The sequence below is a fragment of the Triturus cristatus genome, chromosome 5_2, assembly GCF_964204655.1.
Source record: "Triturus cristatus chromosome 5_2, aTriCri1.1, whole genome shotgun sequence".
Taxonomy (NCBI): Eukaryota; Metazoa; Chordata; class Amphibia; order Caudata; family Salamandridae; genus Triturus; species Triturus cristatus.
This window is the reverse complement of record NC_140588.1, coordinates 488075948-488101415: the sequence shown is the minus strand read 5'-3', so window position 1 is coordinate 488101415 and position 25468 is coordinate 488075948. Positions and strand designations below refer to the sequence as shown.

The 25468-nt window shown below is 45.7% G+C and overlaps 1 non-coding gene across 1 annotated transcript; it reads right to left on the bottom strand.

Moving 5' to 3' along the window:
• Window positions 1–5779: 5779 nt before the first annotated feature.
• On the bottom strand, window positions 5780–5852 carry TRNAK-CUU (transfer RNA lysine (anticodon CUU)). The gene has a single exon. It is a non-coding gene; the product is annotated as a tRNA-Lys (tRNA).
• Between the last annotated feature and the right edge of the window lie 19616 nt (window positions 5853–25468).

Genomic DNA, 25468 nt, shown 5'->3' with positions numbered 1-25468 from the left:
GGCTCGTCAGCCAATCGCTCAGGGAGCTTCAAACATTCTTTTCACGTGGGTCGCACTCCGCTGGTCTTACAAGCAAGTAGCCCCACGTATTGTAGGAGTGCTGTGTGTATTGTAGAGGTGGTGTGTGAGGAAGCTGTGGTGTATGTGGTAGTAGTGCTATGTATATGTTCTTGTGTGGTATTGGCGCAGTATGTGATAAACGGGAAAATTATGAAGCAGGGATCAGAATTACATATTCTATGATAATTAACACATCCTCACAGTTTTCCCCTGTTAGGTTCCTTTTATGTCTGACCTGTTATAATTTAACAAGAGGAGAGGCCCTTAAATGCAGAATCCAGTTTTATAAAAACTGATTATTCATGTTATGCCGCATTTTCATGCTGAAAACTGTGAATAGGACGTATTTATGACATGTGCTAAAAACCTCACATGGGATAATGTTATTAACTGCATGAATTAAATGCTCACCCTAGTTGGCAGAACTTGTAATGAGGCCCTTACTGGTGACAAGTAATTGCTTGCCTGAAATGAGTCACTAGTTTTGCCATTGTTTGATCACCACTAACTCCACACTGACTTATACATCAATATTAAAATGGAATTGGGTGCAAAACCTCCAAGGATGTGTGCATGAATAAGATCATCTCAATTCCGCCTTTTATGTTTCTACACACCCATCCCCCAAATTGAAGAAAATAATAATATAATCTCAGTTAATTCTACAGTTAACAATGATTGAAGGGAGTGACACTAAGCAACAGATAACCAATTAATATCAGAACTCACAAATAGAGCACGTCTCTTTAATCATCCCTTAACAGTGGAAATATAGCTACAGATAATAGGGGAGTACATGAACTTGGGGCTGGCTAACAGAGCCCAAGAGGGTCAAGAGGTATTGGTGCGCAAACCAATTTGCCCTAGAGATTTGGATGACAAATGGATTGGCTCCTATATGGTACTCGGTAAGATCTTTTTTCTCTTTCCTCTAGCGCCAAGTCGCCCATGGGCATAAGCTTGAGCTTTACAAATTATATTAATTCATTCTTGAATTCAACTATCTTGTTGACAGAGGTGCCACATTAGAACCTCAGAAGGCGTTCCCCGCGAGCCGACTAAGGCAGGAGAGACTACATTGGTAGTATTCTGGCAATGGCAGAAAGTTAATGGAAGAGAGTGAGCCCCTCCCACACCTCTTGCACAACGATGAGAAGGGTGGCTAAGTAGAAGGAGTAAAAGTTGCTCTTGACCTGGCTCCCAGATAACACATGGAATGAAAAGAGGGGTTGGGAAGGTTTGCTTACATCTTCTCACTCATCCTATGGTTGACTTCAGTCTGTGCCCTAGCCATACATACCAGGGTTAAAGTGTAAACTGTTCAGGATCTCGGGCAGCGGTGGCAAAAATACTGGACCTGGGAGTGACTGAGTGCTCCCCTAGTCCATGGGATTGTCTTTTGGTACTAGTTGCTAAGCAGGTGTTCAGTTGTTAACATACCTGAACATTTGCATGCACTATCACCACCCAATGCTATCACAAAGACTGTTGCAATGCCATCTACCATGCGGACAAGCTGGTGAACAGATTGGGAGTGGCCATGTACCTCAGTACCTTTGATCTGACCATTTTCTACTGGCAGATTGCTATGGCACCTGGTGTCAAGGAGAAGACTGAATTATCCACATTCTAAGGCCGGAAGGCCTCAATATGTTCAAGAATATTCCCTTTGGGTTAAAAAATGCTCCAGCAACTTTCCTCCACCATGTCAACTATGTATGGTCTGGCCTGGAGGAGTTCTGTGTGGCCTGCATGGATGATATTATTTTCAGTAGTTCATGTGAGGACAACCTGAATTACCAGAAGCAGGTGTAATTGAGAATGCAGGGGGACAAACTGATCATCAAGGCTATGAGGTGCCAGATGGGTCTGTCCTCTGTGACCTAACTTGGACATCAGGTGGGGAATGTAAATATTCGTCCTTTAGAGGCAAATACTGGCAAAGTTACAGGCCATACTAGATAGGGAGGATTCTACAGCTCAGACCTAGGTCTCATCAAATACTGCCGATAGATTGTACTTAAATAAGGGACCATATTTGACCCCTTGAGGGTTGTGGCTTACAAGAAGCAGCACAGGAAAGTGATCTGGGCTGTGGAGTGTCAGAATACCTTTGATGAATTAAAGGCCACACTGTGCAATGCATTAGTCTTCAAGGACTCTGACTATTGCTAACCCATCATTGTGCAGACCAATGCTGTATACAGAGTAGCTAGGGAGCTCTTTCACAGTTCAACAAGGAGGGTAAGGATCACCCGGTTCCTTTCATCAGCTGCACATTGCTGCTTAAAGAAAAGAACTGGGCAGCCATAGTCTGGGATTTGTGCATTATCAGACCTTGCTAGTTTGCTACAAAATTTATGGTCCAGGTGAATCACAAGCCATTCAAGCGGGTGATGGCTTCGAAGAGAAAGAACACCAAGTTGCTCAGTCAATCAATCAGTTTACAGGATTTGGACATCAATGTGAAGCCCAAGTCAGAGTTACAGTGTGGGGATTCTAACAGACTTTTTTCTCAGATTTCCCAATCTGATAACTGGGAAGTCTCAGGTCTAAATGTTCAATCATGTGCACCTTTATCAATGAATGTGACTACCATCAGCTCGTTGGGCTGTAGAGGTCTGTCAGTGGTGGGAGTGATGAAGCTTACAGTGCAAAGCCGGCCTGTATACGTGTCCCTGTCAAGGAGAATTGTCTTCTAGCCTCTCGAACCTGTTGCTAAATATGTCTGCTAATCCCCTGAAACTGGGTCCTGCACCCTTCAATGTGGGCTTTTCCTGGCCCAGTATTCACTAGAAGAACACTTGGCATAGGTTAACTGGTAGTTTCTTTTGTACCCTTGTTTTGAGTATCTACTACCATTAGACTCCCCTCTCCTCCCCCCTTCCTGTTGACACCTTAAACAATAAAGTGGCTTGACCAGTCTGAGTGGAATATGCAAAAGGACAAGAATAACCCTGAACTGATCTCTTAACTGACTTTTAGAAAACACAAATAGTGTTGGTAAATTTAGTATAAAGATCCTGGCGATACTTCCAGTCACTGTGCCATGATTTCTCAAACAGACTTTGAAGTCTCATAGTAGTGGCAACTGAGAAATTCTAAGTCTCTAATCCCACACAATCTCACTGAGTTAGCCTTGGACTGCCCAAATTTGCTACCCTTGGGGTAAAGTGTTAAAGGGTTAAACTGATACAATATGAGCTCAGTAACCGTGACTGGCTAGGGACTTCTCAAAAAGCCACCACAAAAATGGAACAACTATAGCCCACTGTTAAGGGCACAAACACCTGATTGGTCATATATGATGTAGACCAGGGGTCTCCAACCTTTTCACTAACAAGAGCTACTTATGTTCAATTAAAAAATCATCCAGAACTGCTAATTTTATTAATGTCATACACATCAGACAACTTTAAATTAGTGGCTACCATGTGCAAGATTACTAGCTGAGATCGCTTCGGTGCAGCATTTCCAACAGTAATGCAATAAAAGCTTTGGTAATTTTGAATTCCTCTACAAGGGTAATACATGAAACCCACAGCTACAATGCTCCCAGCACCAGCGTAACAATATTAGTAATAAGTGTCTTATACACACTTGTGAAAATACACACATTTTAGTTGGATACACACTTTTTAATGTTTGTATACACACACAACTTTAACAAAGCAAAAGCTTCTAATTGAATAGGCTGGGCTGCACAAAGATGAACTACATACAGGTGGCTGGAGAGCTACCACTAGCACACGAGCTACTCGTTGGCAAAGCCTGGTGTAGACCCTCCAGCAGGGCCTTTTGTCACTGACCAGTCAGAAAGCTGCGTATGTTCCAAAAGCCTTTAGTGCATGTTCAAAATAATTCTCCATGAAACAAAAACATTACTTCTTTATAAATCAAACCTCTTCTTGAAACTGTGAGAGTTTTTACATTCAGAGGATGAAATGCGATCATATTTAATTAGAGAGTTGCTGTATCAAGTATTAAATCTCACAGAAAAGAGAAGTATGTAAAACAACAAAAACGTACAAAACTTTTTACTTGTTTTCACAGATATTTTGAAAACGCCTGAGTTTGTCGTGAGGAATGGTAGATGCTCAGCTGCATGCTAAAAAACAAGGCACCCAAGGCATGTCCTGAGCTTACGTTCAAATAATTCGAATATGCCACTTCAATCTGAAAATAAAATAGGTGAAGCGATGATTTATTACACCAGTCAAGCTCAACTGACGTTTATACAGGCACAGCAGGGTACCAGCAACGGTGCCTCCTCCTAATGTCCTTAATAAATCCCTTAAGCCAAGATGGCGGGGTAGAGAAAAAACAATTTAGGAGGTCAGCCAATGCAAGAATCTTACAAAAGAAGGCAAGTCACAATGGAAGTAAAAGAAAACGATGGCTAATGGGCTTAAAAGAGGGGGTTGTGGGAATGTCACAAAATATTTTTTACTGCTAGCATCGGTGATGCACACTGAAAGTTCCACTCAACATGAAGAGAGCTCCAGGAAGTACGCACACGTTTAACTCTCTCCCATCCTACAGCTGATACACCTCAGACAGCTCTTACCAAGTGACTTCAAACATAGGATGACACTAATGGAAATGATCGCGTGGAAAAACAGTCAGGGATTCCAGTTGGGCTGTCTCGTTCACAAGGAAAAAGAAACTGAAAAGTGGAGTTTTGCAAATAAAAAATATTCTGTGAGTAGTAACTATGAGACTGGAGATTAATGTCTATTTACGAGCTTTTGCAGATACGCACGAAGCGTAAATCTGTTGGTAAAACATGCTACAGTAAAAAATATCGAAGCTAACTTTATAATTATAGCAACTAACTACCTTTATGAGACAACACCTGCATTCTCGAGGTGGTAACAATTTCGCTTCTGTTCGCACTATAACTTAAAAAGGCAGCACAAGACCGTGTGCATAGTACCCCCAGGGGCACCCCGCTTTCCCCCCCTCCCCCAAATTAGGTTACCCAAAGAAAACACAAGAAACAGTTGTAAGTGGGTAACAAATGCTGCAGGTTTATTACATAATTCCAGTATATGTAATAGGTGGGTTATCTTACGGGCGATCCAAGGGCAGGTGGCCATCTACTTCACCTGCCCGCCTGATGAGCCGGGCAGCACGGGAACGACCCGCAAGTGCTGCCCCCCAAGTGATTATTTTTTACGATCACGTGCCGTTGAAATTCTACTCACACCCCCCCTCTCGGGGCGGAGCGTCGCATAGCAAGCCCCCGGTTGTTCAGGCCCACAACCGCCCGCAGGCCTAGCGGGGCGCCGACCGGCTTCCGGGACCTCTCTGGAGGCTCCTCGTTTTGGCTCAGGCACCACGTGGTGCCGCGCAGAGGTACCCTTTGTATCGGCCTGCTTCCAGATCGCCCTGTAACTCCGCCACAGCCCTGGAGGCGGCTAACCGTCGCAGCTAGGGCCCCCCACCAACCCGCTATAGTCTTACCTGCACCTCTCCTATCTAGGGCTTCCTGCAACTAGCTGGAAGGGAACCATCCCTGCAGACAGAAGAGTTTGACATTCTGCCACCTCATGACAGTTTGACAGTGCTCGCGGGACTCGAACCCTTGTCCTGTGAGACCATTACAACCGTAGGCACAAGACTTATTGAGCTATGGCTCCTGGTTAAAGAAGAGTTTGAAATTTTGCCAACTTATGACACTTTGACAGCGTTTGCGGGACTCAAAAATACTCTTTTTCGCCCAACGTGGGGCTCGAACCCACGACCCTGAGATTAAGAGTCTCATGCTCTACCGACTGAGCTAGCCGGGCTCCCACGAACCCAAGACTTACCATTGAGCTATAGCTCCTGGTGTTGTAGATGGCCCCATCTAAGCCCCCAAGGCCCGAGACGCTATCCTAATCGGAATAGGGTCTGCTGAAATAAAGGACCCGTTGGGCCTGGGGAGATGTGCCAAGAACTATTCGCCCCCCATGCGGGCAGGTTACCCTCTTCACAATTCTGGGCCTGCCCTCTTAGGCTATGAAGGCGAGAGGGGGTTCACTTAACCATTGGCCAGCCCCCTCTGATTGCTAAACCTGGAGCACAGGAGTGCTCCTAGCTGCCAGCGCGTGACCGTGGGCAAGGGGCGACTCCTGCCCCTGCCCACCATCCCCTATTCCTTATGGGAATTATGCCCCTACAGATCCCTCAGTGATGTAACCCCCTAGGTATACCAGCTTCGGGAATCTGTCTGGCTTAACATTGCGCGCCGTCAGTAAAGTTCAAGCATTGAGGATTGACTAAGTCCTACTAGGCCCCTCCCATCATGCTCCTCAGAAGGAGGGTGGCGGGGGGGCCCCCCACCGCAAACCCAGAGCATCCCCAGCGGTGCCAAATTCCTGCTCCGTTGAAGTGGAGATTTAGTGCACCCTGGGCGTGTCAAATGTACTATTGACATACTGTCCCCTTGCGATTGCCCCGCCGACACCCCAATTACTGGGACAGCAGCACCGTATGTTTGCTGGCAGCGCCCCTGGCGCGGTAACGTGTCCGTAAACCCGGATCCCAGTCTCCCGCAGCTGTGGTACGCGACCAGGGAATCCGGTGGGGGATACCCCCAACCGCAATGGTCCTCTAGACATTAAGAAAAGCCCTATTTTACCTGGGCCTATCCCCAATTGATGGTGGTTTCACCCAGCTGTAAGGCCCGAGGCCCGCCTATGGAGCCTATTTAATTGTTTTGCTACTCGGCCCCTTTATGGGCAGGCCTCAAAATTAGGGCAACGCGCGTGCTCCCAGGGCATGGTGCTCCCTGTCTTTGGTTGCAGTGGAATGCCCCCCAAAGTACACCTGGACCTATTCCTATATGGTTCTTTCCGCTACTTCTCCTGCAGGCCTAACTCCTGGTTATGGTGCCCAGCTCAGTGTGCTGCAGGCTAATCGGCTTAACAATGAACTATCGGTGGATTTGAGACAGAGGTACACTCCACGACACCGAAATAACCACGGGTTAAAATCTGCTCGCGAGCGGCGCACCCGCAACCACTTGGTCAATCACGCCGGTAACCTATGTGGTGCTGAGTCAGTGCGTCCCCGAATTCAATGCGAATGGGGCACTGAGCTACACCCATATCTACACCCATCTAGAGGCTCAAACCAGACTTCCTTTAGTATTAGATAATAACTACCATTCCATCTCGGTTGCGTTGCCCTGCCCGACTAGGCACCCACCTGGGTGTCTAGGTTACAGTTAGTTATGTGTGGTTTCCCCCATGTCAGTGCCACTATGAGTGACAGTTGAAGGCGGCCCACATAAGCATGTTGGCGGGGCAGAGTTGCGGACATAAGCATACCTCGTATAGACTGTCGGCAGCGACCCGTGTTTAACTGTTACTAATATGGCAATGACCGTTCTACGTTAGAACTATCCCGACTCTGGTCCAACCTACCCAAGGACTGATGCACTTGGGAGCGCGAGGCCGTAGGCAATGGGGGTGGGTGTCGAGACAACAACAACAATGACAAACGACCCAAGCCCCCTTTCAGCAAAAGATTGGAGACGAGCTACCCGTGGTCACGTGGGTCAGGATCGTACTGCGCGAACCTCGCAATAATTAACACTCTCATATTGCGCGAACTCGACCCGAATGGTATGGCAGCGCTGTGCATGATCCACATATTTGCACACGTATTCGGGCACGGGAGTGAGATCATGAGCCGCCAGGTCCGCGACCCTCGGGAACCCAGGCATACCAGGTCCAGCATCTCGCATACATATTCGGGCACAGCGATATTCATTGATTTACCCAGCGTCGCAACCCAGCGTGAACTCGATCCGAAGGTAATGGCGCGCCGTTCCTGAGCACTGTATATATATGCAACATCGGGCACGTGGATATTAAATTATCTGCCCAGAGTCCCAGCGTGACCCGCCCGAAGGTGTTGGGAGTGCAGTACATGAGCCATAGGTATTTACATACCTATTCGGGCACGGTCAATTAGTGATTAGCTCAAACCGTAATGTGCGCAAAATTATTCTAGCGCCGGACACAGGCACCGACCGAATAACCCATTCGGGTGCAGGGGGTGTCGTAATGCCCGTAATCATCTAATGCGCGCGAATGTGGGCACAAGCAATTCTTGTGAATAATACGTGCACTTGTATCATGTGTCTGCATTATAGGAAACCAGCAATACATGCTGCATATTTATCTAGCGTGAACTCGACCCGAAGGTATCAGAGCAAAGACTTGTGAACGATGCCTGCACTTGTATCAAGTATCTGCCTTATAGCAAGCCAGCACATACCTGTTGCATATTGTATAGCGCGAACTCGCCGCCAAAGGTATTGCACCGCTTCACATGAGCACTGTATTTACGTACCATATTACCCGCTCCCCAACCGGATCACGCGAGCACCGCACCAGATTTTCCATTGAGGTGCGTGTGTTTATTAATGCCCATAATCGCGTATGTGAACAATGCACGCACTTGTGTCATTTAACTGCCCTATAGGAAGTCAGCAATACATGTTGCAGAATTATATAGCGCGAACTCGACCTGAAGGTGTTGGAGCGCTTTACCTGAGCACCTTATTTACATTACACATTCAAGCACGGGGAGCTTACAAGATTCGTGTCATACTAAACGATCCCCGTGCCAGGTCCATTGCGCCTGCCGCACGCAGCCCACTGCATGCCCCCCCAACCCTCAACGGCAGCGTAGCCGACGGGAGGGGGGGCGATAACCTTAACCAGGGAGCGCCACAGGGGTTGCACTTCCCGAGATCAGCGGGGACCCAGGCAGCTCCCAGCCATGCAGTGCTGGTGTATTGGGGCCGTGAACCCACGCTAGTCTCCTACCGGCTCCCACGGCACCGGGTATGCGGCTTCTTAGCCGCCCCCCCCCCCCCTTAACTTACTCTGCTCGCGAGGCCGGACCGAATGCGAACTATTTCCCCCTTACGGGTCTCAATGCGCCGGGGGCCACTGTGGAATTGGAGGCCTTGTCCAAAGTCACATGGGGCTGAGGGTGTCACCGGGGATCGAACCGTGAGCTTTGTGCTCCAAAGTCGGGTGCCAAGGCCGCCGCACCACACCGCTCCACATTAGGCCACAGTGACTGTTAGCATCACGCTGCTGCGACGCTTGGGCAGGGGATAGTTTAATCGATGCCGCGAAACCCCTCCGATGCCCAGTTCAATGTGGCAGGGGTGGGATGAAGGGATGGCCCCGGCTGGCAAGAGTTCCCTTCCCTCATTCCAAACCGGGAATAAAACACATATCCCAGGCAACGTAGGGAGAGCACGCCTAGGGTTCCCGCCTAGCTCCAACCCGTGAAGATACCTAGTTCAAGTCCTGCCCTTCCCTGTGACACGCTAACATCAATGTTCTTATTGTGCGTTTTTCAATAGCGCGAACGCAAACCGAGGGTATAGGTAATGTGCCCCCTGCGCCACTTACCCCCTTGTCCAGTGACAAGCGGGTCCCGTCGGTCAACCGGACACCAGGCACGATCTAGGAGAGAGAATGGAGAGCAATTGAAACAAGGTATCGGAAGTGCTCGACCTGGTTCTCTGGCAAGCATGTCTAGATGGCCGTGCACACATACTCTCTTAGGTATACAATTATGTACTAATGGCCCCGACTCACCATGAGCCCCCACAATGCATTTCCAACACCCCCGCGAGTGGCTCACGCCGCTGGGCGCCTACGGGGGGATTAATCTAAGCAAGCCATCCCCCCGGGACACGCGGTGCCGGGCATAAACGTAACCGGCGCAGGGCGAGCGACACATTTCTGACGGAGTTCCAGCACCCCCCCCCCACCCGTGGCGGGGCTCGTAAATGAAGGGGAGGAAGCGGACGTGCCTATGTGGAGACGTATCCTGCCCCCCCCCCGCATCGAGTGCCCGAGAGTGTCGATGGGGATGGGGGCATGCACGGCGCTCTAATACCTTTGAGGGCGTGTCGCGCTGGGACTCGGGGCAAAACATAAGCTAGAGTCGCGCAGTGATTCGGCAATACTATCACCACCGTGCCGTGATGTTATGTAAATACGGGGCTTATGTATTCTGCTCCGGAACTGCGCGCCAATGCATTAGGACCCTGCTCTCCTGCACCGGTCGGCGGTGCAGGCGACGGAACACGCGCCCGCGGGATGTCGACCCGCGGGTCCTGGGGCACAGGCATCGCATTGTAACTCACACGTATTAGGTCCCGGGGAGGTAGGTAATTTGCCTAGAGTCGCCGTGTATGTATGCGGCCACGAGACTCAAACCCTGAAACCTGTTTTCCTGCACCGAGTCGGCAGTGCAATCCGCGGACCCTGACGCCACCGCGCTGGACATAGCGTCGACAACATTATTTCTCATGACCGGGGGATAAGTGATTTGCCCAGAGTCGCCGGATGTGGACACTGCCACGGGGCCTGACCCTGGCAAGCGTGCCCGTGAACCCTGAGTCAGTGCGGCGGGAGTGAGGAGATGCCACGACGGGCGGACACGGTCCCGCACAGGAGGACACACCATGGGACTGGGATGCTCCCACCGCTCCCGTCCATTCTCCGAGCCTCAGGGAACTGGCACCACTCCTAGCGTGCCCGGGCTGCGCCCACCGCTCCCAACTGTCCCTTAGGCCACACTGACTTGAGACAAAACATTTCTATACTGAGTACGATAGTGCCAGAATCGGACCTTGAGGACATGAGCCTCGGTTCATGTATAGGTTACGCTTTTATGCATATTTTAGAAGGCATTGAAAATATTTGCCGAGTTTTATATAGCGCGAACTTGACCCGAAACCAATTAAGTATTACAGCGCCTTACATAGCACCCGTTACGTTACATGAGGACCCACATTCACGTTTTGTAAGGCACGGGGAGATTAAGTGTTTTGCCCCGAATCACAGGAAGTTCAGCGGCATTACCGAGACTCGAACCTAGTTCCCGAGGTCCGAGGTCGAGCGCCCTAGCCGTTAGGCCAACTCATCGTAGCGAACGCTCTACATAGCACCGTATTTAAATACATGTTTACGTACATATATTTAGCGGCGCCGCCCTCGCGAGGGCAGCCCTGCACTACTCGCCCCGTTTCCCCCGATGCAACGAAAGGACGCGGCCCGAGGCCCGCCCCAGGGTCTTCAACGCCCAGGAGCAGGCAGGCTGCAAGGCACAACCATCGACACAAGGGGACGGGGCCGCAACTCAATGGCATCAGCCATGCGTGGCCCGCACTCCCCAACTTCCGCAACGGTCCGAGCGAATTCACAACAGCGCGTGCTCATTAGCCCAACCCCGCCTCTCCAAACCCCCATGCACCCATCTTGCGCCCCCTCCGCCCGTGGCGATCCTTGCCACAGGGCCCTGTCGACCTGGTACTGCCCAGGGACAGGGCCGGGGCGGAGTGGGTGCTGCAAGACTCACCAGAACAAGAAGCGTGGAGGCGACGACAAACAACAGTGCCGCGGGGGCCGGAGGCCCACGAAGACGGCGCGGACGACGGACCGATGCGGTGAGGTCAAGGCGAGGTGGGCGACAAAAGAGGACGCCAGTGAGGGTGGGGGAAGGCTAAATAGCCTCCCCCTCACACCTGGGCCCGGAAGTGACGCGCATTGCGCGTCACTTCCGGCCCTGACACGGAGGGGGGCACCAGTCTGTGTCCCTGCCCCCCCCCCCGAAGGAGGGAGTGGGGAGGGGTGACCGGGGCCCCGGGGCCACTAAGGCGCCGACCGCTGAGTGGCCCCCTGCGGGGGCCGCGGTCAGCGGCAAATATGCTAGCATGTCGGCACCAGTGTTAGAAAGCCTTTGTTTCATGACCTCACAGCCACTTGCCCCAATTCACATCAGTGACATTGTCAGAACTCCTTCCAGAGGCCAAGGGGGAAGCAGGGGCCTTGAGGCCTTTTGCTCTTTATGTCCTGGGGCCCGACCTACTATGGGTCCTGAGCAACTGGATCAAGTATCCCTTCAGCACTAGGCTATCAGAGTTAGCGTGGTCTGAGCAGTCCAAAGCTCGCTCGGGAAGGAGTAGCTATAGAAGGTGAACATAGGCTCACAACTCAAAATACACGCAGCAACAGCATTAACTTATTGTCCAGCCAAATACTCACTTTTATGAAAAAATAAGTATTTTACTGTACCGCTACCAACTCAAAGGAAAATACAACATTCACAACCAACTTCCACAGTCCTCCAGAGGTCAGGGCTCTTATGTTTCTTCTGCAGTTTTGCATGTCTCACTTCCCCCTCCAGCGATAGTGGATATTCCCCATTCATTATAGGCAACATCTAAGGTAAGTCCAACTACTAGTTGGAGTCTCAAGAGCCGACTCTATTGCAAAATCAAATTTGTTCCAGAGCCGAAGGGCTATCTAGCAACCAAGTTTCCATGGGGCTGACTTAGCCAAATTTGGTCTTACCTCTGCCTGCAGGATCAGTAGCAGCGGCTGAATCAGGTGAGTTCATTGCAATAGGCTCAGATGGGATGCCATTGCCGATCCTGGGTGTCCTAACACATATTAGCACACCCACAGCGAACAGAGGCTCCTTGTGGTTCCTCCGTGCAAGAAGTCTTTGTTCTGTCCATTGATGGGGGAGAAGGTGATGTGAAGTTCCTGATGCAGATCCCTCATCCCGGTGTAGGTGAGCAGAGGTTCCCACAACAGCCTCACTCCGCCTGCGATGTTCTGGTCAGGTTGCATTTCTTGCTAGTCCCTGGGACCCCCCTCTGGAATATGGGGTCACCGTACCTCCACTGTACATGGGCCTCAGCCTCTTCATGGTGCACGGGCTAGGGGCCATTTCATACAGCAATCCATCAATGGCACCCCGTCCTGACATACAGTGTCGGCGATCCTTGCTTGTGCACATAGTCTGACCTGATCAGCACAGCATTAGTTACAGCTATCTTTCTGCTGTCCCCACCTGGCATACAGGGTCGCCGATGCCACACTGCACATGGGCTTCAGCCCGATTGGCACATCGATATCCATGGCTCGCTTCACAGTGGCCCTCTGCAGGTGTACGGGTGTTGCCAACTTTGTCGTGCACACAGGCATAGACCTTATCAGTACAGCAGTCATTTTGTCACACCTCGCTCAGGGAATCCACCCAACAGATTCCCCACTAGGTCTCTCTCCCTCCAACGCTCTCTTCTTCCTCACAGGGCACACTGATCTTAGCAAGCAGGAAGGTGCTGGTGCTCCAGGCTCCAAGACCACCTGCCCTGGTGCTCCAGGCTCCAGGGCAGGTGGTCTTGGGTTCCCTGGGTGATGTCCCCACACCCAGCAGGAAGATTAGCAGGCCTTGGCTGCTAGTCCTGGTCACAAGTAGAAATCTTGCAGAGCTTCTGCTCCTCACACAGCCTGACTGGTTGCTTGACAGTTGACACTTTTTGGGGTCTCAAGCTCCCCTTCTTATTATCTATTTCCAGGCATCAAATATGATTTAGGATCTAAGTCTTTGAAGTTTATGTTGGGGGCTGTTTCTTTTGAAGTGCCTACTCCTCTGCCCTCTATTCCTCTAAAAAGCAGTAGTTCACAGCAGGAGTCTGTCAGTCCCACAGCACAGGCCATAGGAGTGACTAGAGTTCACACCTGGATGTCAGCCACAGTGATATGTGTATCAACAGGTTAGCCCAAGGCCTAAGCCCTACTTTTCATGATTCTCTTATCAGCCCCATCTCCTTTCTGAGATGTGTCCCAGCCCCTTCCTTGTGACCTCTTTCTGAATCAAAGAGTTCCCTTTGAAGTGTACAGGGGACGCAAGCCTCTCCTCTCTCCAGTTCACAGGAACACAGCAATTCACAAATCTGTCTGAGGAATTCCACTACAACCTCGTGTTTCACCATGCAGATGTGAGGCTCCCAAAATGAAACCTATTGTCTGCCATATATTGTGCCATTCCCACGTGCACATTCACCGAGCACATGCATTTGACCTACACATAGTGCATAGCACTTCCTGTACTGTACCACTCACAGGCATACATACACCCAGCACATGTGTTTAACATGCACGCACTGCATAGCACTATCATTCTTCATGTAACGTACCACTAACAGGCTGTCAGAACCCCTTTTGAAGGACCACGGGGCACGCAGGGGCTACTGGGCCCAACCGGAGTTGTTGGGGCATTTTACTCCTGGTGTTCTGGGGCCCGACCTTTTATGGATGCAGCTCAACTGGACCAAGTACCCCTTCTGTACTTGACTCTCAGTGGTAGCTGTGGTTGAGCAGTCAAGGCTCCCTCGGTGTGGATGTAGATACAGGTGAGTGAACACGACTCATAACTAAAACCAAATCATGCTTTAATCAAATGGTATAATGCATTCATAAAAGCCAAAACACTTTAAATATAAAAAGCATTAAAACATTTTCTAATAACAGCTTAAAAAGTATATAATGAATCTGAGCTAGTACAAGCAAAACCTAAGCACATTAATACATAAGCTGACCAATTCCTCACAGGTGTGCAAAAAACGACCTCCGATTAAAGACTTCCGATAGATAAGAGGAAATTGTACACCAGAGCAAAAGGGTAGACAATGATTGTAAGAGCAGAAACACTGCCCTACATTGTGTAAATTTATGTTCACATAAATAGAGTAATAAAAATCACTTCCTCAGGGCTCTAGTCAGACACATTATCACAAGGGCATTTAATAAGAGACCGTGATCAATCATTGACAGATGGATAGGTTATTAATTGGTGGAATGTGTTTAACCTAAATTTTTTGACAAAAAGTCTATTTCTGGCATTCTGGACAAAAACTAGATAGGGTTGAATATCGAAAGTAACCAGCATCAGTTGGTTATTGAGAACACTGGGTTTTACGAGCTCAGACGTGAGTCTGAGGTCTAAAATAGAGAAAAGCAAGCCTGATTGAGGTATTTTCTACAGAATTAACTAACAAAAGTCCCAAAGCCAGAACCAGACCCAGTACGATCAGTAGATGGTTCACAATTATCTTCAGGATTAATTCGCTTTCAAACAAAGGCTCTAACTCTAGTATGTGAAAATGGACATACAGAGAAACTTGTTTTTGACCTAATTGACACTACCACATTTGGCGTAATTCTGGTCGTATGTTAGTTGGAATATCACAACCCAAAAATAGATTGGGTACATCCTGCAATTACATTAGACTCTTCCCTTTGCACTACTACCTGTTACCAAGAGGTGCAGGAGATTAGAACACCTTACACTGTGCCCTTACTCAGGAAGAAGGGGCCTCACAGCTACCTAAAGAATAGCATGACCTTCAAGATGCTTTTGATCACATCAAAGCTTCCTAATTGCCTCCACATAGGCCACATGATTGTCACATGGACCTTCTATCTGGGGCTACCCTTCCTTAAAGTTGATTCTATGCTTTGACAGAGTACAAGACTCAGATCAGATCAGCCCGGAACAAGCTATATTCGATTTTTGTGATAAAATCATAAAAGCATACATTTAAGAACATTTCAATAACACATAAGTTAAAAAGGTACATAGGGTAAACTTTATGAACTAATTACAAGACACAGGGTTCAATATCTGCAGTCACAACAATTTCATTTCAGTTAAAAATGGATGGTTCAGATAAGAATAGTTTTTCTGCATTTCACTGTATATTTTAAAAATGATGAAATTAGCTTTATAAAATGTTCATTATCTAGAAATTGCAGAGCTAAAAATGCTGGTCAACATTGTCTCAAACCCATTACTTTTATTGGTCAAATCTATCTACTTCTTTCTCTACAAGACTCAATACTTAAAAAGGTATTCACCATTGTTCTTCGTTTCTAAAAAGAATTGGTATCTGCGGCTGTGTGTGGACTATAAGGCAATCAACAAGGTCACTATCAATTACCAATATCCCCTTTCTTTAATTCCGGTCCTACTTGACCAAGTTAGAAACTCTACTATCTACACAAAATTAGACTTGCATGGAGCCTTCCATTTAATCCATATTAAGGAAGGCGACGAATGGAAACCACCTTTAAAACTAAGTTTGGATTATTTGAGGATACTGTGATGCCCTTTGGCCTTTGTAATGCCCCAATGGCATTTAAACAGTTTATCAATGAGGTTCTCCGAGAATGTTTGGATGTGTGCACTATCGTCTATAATGATGTTATACTGATTTATTCCAACTCCGAATAAGACCATGTGCAACATGTATATGCAGTCTTACAACACCTCAGAGAAATCGCATACCATGGTGGTGGGCCGAGAAAGTAGTAAGAGGAGAACAAAAACCTTTACGTGTAGAGGGGATATGGTTTCTAGAGTTTACACTTTTCCCTACTTGGGGGTACTTTTTGACCAGAGAGGAACTTGGGGTCCTCAAGTGAGGGCGAAGAGGTTGGCGGTTATTAGATCATCGTCTGCCCTCATGGGCTTTGCGGGCAGGTTAGGCGCCAGGCCCATGGAAGCGTTGTTAAAAATTTACAAGAGTAAACCTGTCGCCATTGCGTTATATGGTTCACCAATTTGGGGCCATGTAAACGTGGAACCAATCCAGAGAGCGGAGAACAGATTTATACGGACACTCCTCTCTGTGCCGCAGTCAACACCAACTTACTCAATACACTTGGAGGTGGGCCTAGATTTCCTTACTGATGGGTTGAATATGGCTCCCCTGATCTTTTGGTTAAAGACGTGGCTTAATGAAGACCTCCCACTGAACCATAAGATCATGTCCGACGTCTTGTCCCTAGACCATTGTAAAAAGATCCCCTGGCTGGCCTATCTGTTGAAGGCATTCTCAGATTTGGGACGACCAGAGCTCTTTACTTCCCCCCAAGATATCAAGGTCCAAGACATCGATCTTGTCAAAAAGCATTTTATGGGGAGGGCAAGAGCACTTCGTGAAGAAAGGGAATTAGTGAAACCATCAGTAAGGGGCCATTACTTACTTGTTAATTCATTTTCTTTAGCACCGTATCTTGGTTTCGTTACAATTCCATTCCATAGGTTTCTTTTAACCAAGTTCAGGTTTAATTTGCTACATTTTTATTTAGGCACCTTTAAAACATGGGAAAAACCGGAAATAGCCTCACCCTGCAGTTGCGATCATTTCTCACCACAAGACACCATGCATTTTGTTATGTTTTGTGGGTTTTATTTAGAGCCAAGGAAAAAATATCTGGTATCAGCCTTGAAGGAGGCGGGCTTCACACAAGTGAGACCGGCTCTGCTCTTCTTGCAATCATTGCCCAACATACATATTACCTTTTGCATAGCCAATTTCTTGGTAGCTGCAGTTAGGATGAAAAAACACACCCATTAGACCCATCGTTATTCCTTTTTAACTTTTGTATGCCTAGATTTGTTTTAATGTAAATTATTTTATTGTCATATTTTAACACGCATGAAATGTTCTTAACTCTTTGTATGAAATGTTTTTAATCTCTTTGTATGACTTTAATTGAGTCGAATAAAGATATTTTGACTGACTGACTGACCTCAGAGAAAACAAATTGTTTGTTAAATTGGAGAAATGTTCCTTTCATGTGACAGCAGCAGAAATCTTAGGTTACCACCTATCAACTTCTGGAATAACTACGGTTCCCAAGAATAAGGAGGCCATCAAAGCTTGGCCATCCCCCATTTCAGTAAAGGAAGTCCAGCAGATGCTTGGGTTTGCTCATTTTTATTGATGATTTATTTAGCATTATTCAGAAATAGTGAAACCCATTACAAGTCTATTATGAAAAGGCCAAGTCTTTAATTGGACTCCAGCTGCTGAGAAGGTGTTAGTCATCCTAAAGGATAAATTCACTACAGCACCAATTCTCTGTCATGCAGACCCAGATAAGCCCTTCTATGTGGAGGCCTCGGCCTCGCAGGTAGCTGTAGGAGGAGTACTATAGCAAAAGGACCAAACACAGGTCCTTTACAACCGATAGCCTTTTATTCCAAGAAACTTCTCATGGCAGAGCAAAACTATCTGGTTGCAGAAAGAGAACTTTTAGCCATCAAATTTGTCTTCACCGAACGGAGACATTCTCTCCAAGGACCAAAACACATGGTCACAATTTCTTCTGACCATAAAAACCTGCAATTCCTCAGCTCTGTCAAGGCATTGGCCCCACGCCAAATGCAGTGGCTCTAGTTCTTTTGTAATTTTGATTTTACTATCCCATATCGCCCAGGTGCCAAACAAATTCAGTCAAACTCTCTCTCGACCGACTAGGTCATACTAATGCTCTGGTTCCTCCACCCGACCCTCCCAGGAGAATCCCTAAAGAAAAACTAGTTACCATCACAGAGGTTGAAACCTTCTTGAAGGACATGCAGAACGAATACCAAAAATGTGATCCTAAAGTCTGGGTTCAAAATCCAAGGCATACTATAAAAGATAATTTTGGGACTGATTCACTGAACTAATCTGAGATAAAATCCTAACTTTACTACCACTACTAAATGCCTTTTGTGAATACCGAAAGTCGTAAAGTTAGGAATTTGTCTCAGTTTAGTAGTAGTAAAGTTAGGAATCCTAGCGTTACTACTACTAAATGCCTTCTGTGAATACCAAAAGTAGTAGGTTTAGGATTTTATCTCAGATTTGTTCTGTGAATCGGCCCCTTCAGTTTTTCATGATAAAAAACTCTTCTTCCCCTCAGACAAGTTACAACCCAAAATCATGACTCTACTTTAGTTGGACATCCAGGAATTGACAAGACTCTAGGGCTCTGTAAAAAAGACTTCTGGTGGAAAAACAGGTGCAGGGATTTTAAGGCATAACTTAGCATCTGCCTTGTCTGTGTTTGCAACCAGCCCACTCATACCTCCCCTGCAAGATTTCTACTACCATTGCCCATACCACCTGCATCCTGGCATACCATAAGTATAGATCTTGTTACAAATCTCCCAGTCAGTAATACCCTTACCACAATCCGGATGGTGGTGGATATGCTATCCAAAATGGCACACTTTATCCACCGCAAGAAACTACCAACAGCACTTGAGCTAAGTCAGGTATTCATAAATAATATAGTAAAATTGCATGACCTATCATCCCAAATTATCTCTGACCGTGGACCCCAAGTTACCTCAAAATTCTGGAAAGCACTTTGCAACAAAGTAGGCATAGAAGTGGCCCTGTCCTCTGCTTTCCACCCCCACACTGATGGCCAGACAGAACGAGTCAATCAGTCCCTAGAGACCATACTTCAATGTCTTCTATCCACCTTCATCAGGCTATAGGATCATGCCTTACCATTGGTAGAATTTGCTTATATTAATTGTACACACTCTGCTACTGGACTTGCACCCTTTTTCTTTGTCACCTGCTATCACCCTAGAACCCTACCTATAGAGACTCCGAGCCTTTTAAGTCCAGCACCCTCTGTAACTGAACATCTAGAGCAATTACGCCAAATTCAGGCACACACCAGGAACACCTTGACTAGGGCTAAGTCCACCATGAAGGCATCTTCGGACAAGCATAGAACCCTAGCTCCCATATACAATTAAAGAGATTTGGCTTGGTTATCCATACAACACCTACAATTAGAAAATCAGCAAAAATTGCAACCATGATTCATTGGCCCATATGATATCATTAAGGTAATCAATCCAGTTACTGTGAAATTGAGCTTACCTCTAGAATACATCATTAACCCAGTGTTCCATGTTAAACCTTATCATCCTAACACTCACAAAGACACCCCTGCCCCCCACCAGTCCTGGTAAAGGGACAACATGAATATGAAGTTCGGCAGATTCAGGATTCCAGACGCTTTCATGATAATTTTAAAATAACCAAAGATTACACAGCCGACTGGTAGTGCGCACATCAGTATCAAAGTCCCATATTTGTCTAGATCCTGTGCCAATCAACTCCGAGACCTGCTGTGCTTCGATCTCACTGGAAAACCAGAAACGACAAATGGGGAGAAGTGGAGGTGGCACCAGGTATGAAGTCACAATTGCATGAGAACGAATCAGTGCCACCTCCACTTCTCCCCATTTGTCGTTTCTTGTTTTCCAGTGAGATCGAAGCACAGCAGGTCTCGGAATTGATTGGCACAGGATCTACACAAATATGGGACTTTGATACTGATGTGCGCACTACCAGTCGGCTGTGTAATCTTTGGTTATTTTAAATTTATTTTGGACTGTTGCAGCACTCGTTTACCCATTTTATATTGAAAACATTGAAAAAGATGTCGAAATTTAATGATGGCCGAGAGGAAATGGCACTTAATTTGTTCGGCACAAGTGGTATGAAAGTAATTTCAATTGTGGAAGTTCCTAGTAAAACAAGCCTAAAAACTTTATTTATTAGACTAGAGAGACTAAGAAAACAGGAATTAAGTAGGTGGTGGGATGGGGTTACTCTTAGGCAATATATGGAAAATGGCAAAGTCCCTAGAGGACTCAGAATCCTCATCTTTCCTACCTTCGAAGATCTCAGTGAAAGTCTACTCAAGGAATGGGAAGGGAATTTAGAAGGTGCCTCGTGCATCATGATGGTATTTTTGATTAGACACTCAATTGAAAAAGGAGAAAGATTACAGGAAGAAATTGAAAAGATAGAAAAGGAGATTAATGAATTGGGAGAAAAAGAACTTGTTGAAAAAAACTTTGCTGTACTTAAACAGGTGATGGATAACTATCAAACATACATTAAGGATAAAAAGTTAAGTAAGATGAAAAGGGACGATCGTGATTACAAAGAGGGGCGCATTTACACTTTTGCCAAAAAGTTTGACCACCTGTCAGGGTCTGATGACAAAAAAAGAAATAGGGAGGAAAGGGAGGATGTGGATGATGTCCACTCTGTAAGCAACCTCTCAGTTTCCTCCACAAACAGCACGACTTCCTCCAATGCTAACCAGGAGATCCCTTTAGGGGAAGGGGCCTCTTCCTTTCAAAAGGAACTAGCAAAGCTACACATCTCAAGCCGTATACAGCAGAAAAAAGAGCAACAAAAACCAGGAGGGGAGGTAATAAAAGGAAAAGGGGCCAACAAGCCGCCAATAGAAAAAACGGAGGTTGTAGTCAGACCCAAGAGATCCTGATCAATCAGACCCCCCACGATCAACATGAAAACACAGGTGACAATATTGGACACTGCAATATGGGTGATAATATCTCTGATTTAAGAATTGTAAATCTTTCTAATAAAGTATTGGATGCAGAGGAAACTAAACTTTTGTGTAAAGGTCTTAACTTTTGTCCAACTCAAAGTGGAGATTTTACAAACATTCATGTTGACCTGTTTAAATTTACTAGGATCCTTAAGCTTAGGGATTTTTTCTCGGAGCAAGTCCCTAAACAAGTAAGACCATTAATCACTGGGGAAGAAGGAACACATACTATTGCAGATGTACGCAATATCCAATGCCTCCTCTCCATTTCTGATGAGCAAGGTTCTGACATGACAAATTTACTCAGGGAATTGGATATTACACAGGATATACCAACTAATAGTCTATTGCGCCCTAAATCTAAATTTGTCCCTGCTAGTGGTTACCACCCCAATACTGATATTTTTCACAAACAGGTAGCGGAAGATCTATACAAACTTGAAACTACAAGAAAACACAATGGTCATACCAAAATGAATCTTACTTCTTGTGAACGGCAGGCACTACAACGTCTCAGGGAAGATCCAGAGATTGTCATTCGTGAGGCCGATAAGGGTGGCAACGTTGTGGTAATGAACCGTTGTGATTACTTGAATGAAATTGATCGGCAGCTTAGCGACATTAACAACTACAAAAAGATAAGTGAAAATCCTATTCCTAATGTCACATTGAAAATCAATTCACTGTTATGTGAAAGGAGGGATTCTCGTCTAATAACTGAAGACGAGTACAGAAGCTTACGGGTTGATGGTCCCTCCTATCCATGCATATACATTTTGCCTAAAGTGCATAAGGGGGGACAATTCCCCCCTGGAAGACCAATCATTTCTGGGGTGGGTGCACCGACTGAGAAATTGGCTGAATACGTTGAATTAAAATTACAGAAACATGTTCTGGGCCTTCCGTCATACATCAGGGATAGCAAGGACATTTTAATGAAATTACAGAATTTTGAGTGGTCGGATGAGCTTATGTTCGTTACTTTTGATGTCGAAAGTCTTTACACCTGCATAGACAGGAAATATGGTGTTATGGCTGTGCAGTTTTTTCTAAATAAGGAGGGGGCAGAACTATATGCACAGAACGAGATGATTGTTAATATGATCGATCTAATACTTTTGAACAATTTTTTCCTCTTCAATGACCATTGGTTCCAACAGGTCAAAGGGACTGCGATGGGCTCCAGGTTTGCTCCCTCTTATGCTTGCCTCTTTATGGGGTGGTATGAGAGGGAGCACGCCTGGGCCAGATGTGCCTCCCCATGGACCCAATATGTGGTGTACTGGGGGAGGTACATCGATGATGTCATTTGTTTATGGTCGGGATCTATTGAACAATTGGAACAATATCACCTTTATCTAAACAACAATCCGTTTAATGTAAAGCTCACTATGGCCTACCACATAGAAACCATCAACTTTCTAGATATAACTTTCTATGTCAAGGATGGGATTGTTCAAAGTAAATTATATCGTAAGGTAACATCTTGCAATTCTCTCCTGCACGCCACAAGTGCACACGCGAGTTCTGTCATTAAAAACATTCCTTTTGGAGAACTGATTCGCGTACGGAGAAATTGGAGCGAGCAAGAGACTTTTCAGGCAAATGTCATCGAGACCAAAAACAGATTTCTCAAACGAGGCTATGACATTAGAAATGTCAATAGAGCTGAGACAAAGATCAATCTAACTGACAGGGATACTACTCTGTGTAACAGACCAAAAAATAGAGAAAATTCACAAGAAAATAATGCTGGAATTAGGTTTGTTACTCAATACACCACACATTGCGATAAGATCTTCAATGTATTTCGCAAGAATTGGCATCTGTTGACAGATATCCCTAGTTTGAGAGGATCTCTAGGGAACCGTCCGTCCATCACATATAGGAAAGGCAGGACTATACGTAATTACCTATGCCCCAGCTATGTTACATCAATATCTAGTGGTGATACATGGCTGCCCTCCAAACCCAAAGGTTTCTTTCGTTGTGGGATGTGTGTAATATGCCCTATGGCTAGAAATAAAATAACTTATTTTTCTTACAATACTGAACATAGATACACGATTGACCAGTTTTGCAACTGTAACTCCACACACATTGTCTATGTACTAGGTTGCCCATGTGAAAAGATCTATGTGGGCAGCACAGTTCGCCCATTGAAATTACGAATCCAGGAACTCCGACGAGCCATTAGGGGTAAGGATTCTAGATACCCCATTACAGAACATTACAACCTAACACATGCACACGACAACTCATTTTGGTTTCATGCAATTGAACATATCCCGCCCAGTAAGAGGGGAGGTAATAGAGAGCTTACACTGAGAAGGGCAGAAGCCAAATGGATATGTCGCTTACGGGCCACCCAACTGGGACACAACACTGATAGTGAAATGCACTACTTCTTGTGAATTGGTGGTCTGTTAAATATTTGGGCTCAACTAATTCCTGTTCGGAACGCAATTGCAGATGCCTTGGATTTGGGACGCTAATCTCTATATGCTTAGCCCCCGTTCTGTGAGAATACATATTGACGCATTGGGGCCGAGTGTGGGCTCCTTTGGAAATTTGATGTCTTGTGTAAGACTGATCAGAACTCCATTGTAGATGTCTTAAGATTTGGGATGCTACTTCCCCTTAAGGACATAATTTTAACTCATTTGTTATCACTAGGTGATATTTTCACTCTTTTGTTGCAATCTTGCTTGTGCGACATGCTGTAAGAACACGCATACATAGATCTTTTTACTATTATTAGTGATATGGATAATGACTTTTTATTATCATTAGTTGTCCCCATATTGAGTATCTTTTGGGCTGGAGTTCAATGGCCTGTTACTTAACCTATACATCTGATGTTCTTTTTGTGAATCATGATTCAAACTATGCAGTTTACTAACACTCGATGATGGCACTAATCACCTGAGTGCGAGTTACGAATCTTTTTATTGTGTGTTGGTCTCTTGAGAGTGTTATTCATGCCGGTCCCTGTGACCAATGCCTATACATAATGGGCCGTTGTCATATTTCAACTTGTGGTTTCTTATTTTGCGAAGCTTGTTGCAAATATACAGAACATTTTCCTTTCTAACAAAACGGGCACTTTGACCGTTCTAACATGGCGCTGGATGTGTCGTCATGTTTCACAATTCTTTAGTTTTTTTAAGTTATGGGTGATCTCGGAGACCCATATACTAAAGTTGGCGGTCACTTACCTTGAGGAGCATGTTATAAATTAAACATCTTTACAATACGGATGTTTTGCACATTTAAGTACTCCGTGGGGCGTACCAACATGATTAATATATATGTTTAGTTATTCTTGACATTATGTATAAGGCTATAGATTTCATATATTAGTGGATAAAAATAATGGGTCATTTTTCAAACTTACGACCTATTTTTGTAAGTCTAATATAATTTCAACCTTCCCCAATACGGACTTTGTATATTCAAAGATGGTGATGTACGGGCTGATACACTGTCAATGAGTCTCTGTCGATTTCATCCCCTGACGTGATACGTCATTCCGTACGTCTAAGTGAGTAATGCGCTTTTAAGCCGGTCTTGGAATTGATTCGGTTGCTTCCTTCCTGGACCTTGGGTGCGGAATCTCTCCTCGAGAGGCGTCAATTGTAACGCTGCCAACTTGTAAGTAAATTCCTATGTAAATCACGCGACGTTGATAAGTTATAAATATTTTTTTTTTTAAATCGGAAACCACGTGGTTGGTGTTTTATTTACCTTAACGCCGTACCATTGCATATTAAGCCTTGTTTTGTTTATACCATGGGGACTATACATTATCGGTGTTCCCTTCAGGTTTTACCTTGTATTATTGAGGTTATTTTCGACATTGGTCTATTACGGACTCTTCTTATGCTGAAAGCATCCAAATAATGGAGACTTTTTTACCGTACTAGCAAACGGCTTCAATGTTACATAATGTGATTTTAAATATTAGTATGAACATACTTTTTCACAACGAGAATTTGTAGATGTGTCGATAATAACGGTCGAATACGGGGTGGTGTTTCTGGTAACATCTCCTTGTCTATTTATTTATATATTTTACGTTACAACTATACAACCATATTGACTAGAAAGGCCCCCTTGTTTGACAATATTCAGGACAATAGGCATACATCATTTTGTTTGTTTGGGATCCCTGTCAGGATTCGATATGGGAAGTGCCCGTGATAGTCCATTTGGAACGTTTTTGTTTAGATATCGCTTCTGGATTGTGATGGGGTTTCTATAAACACGAGTTGTTAACATATTACAGCTTACTTGGCAAAACATAATGGGTGTCATTCGTTCAAATTTTAGATATACCTCACCAATCTTTGACGCTCATC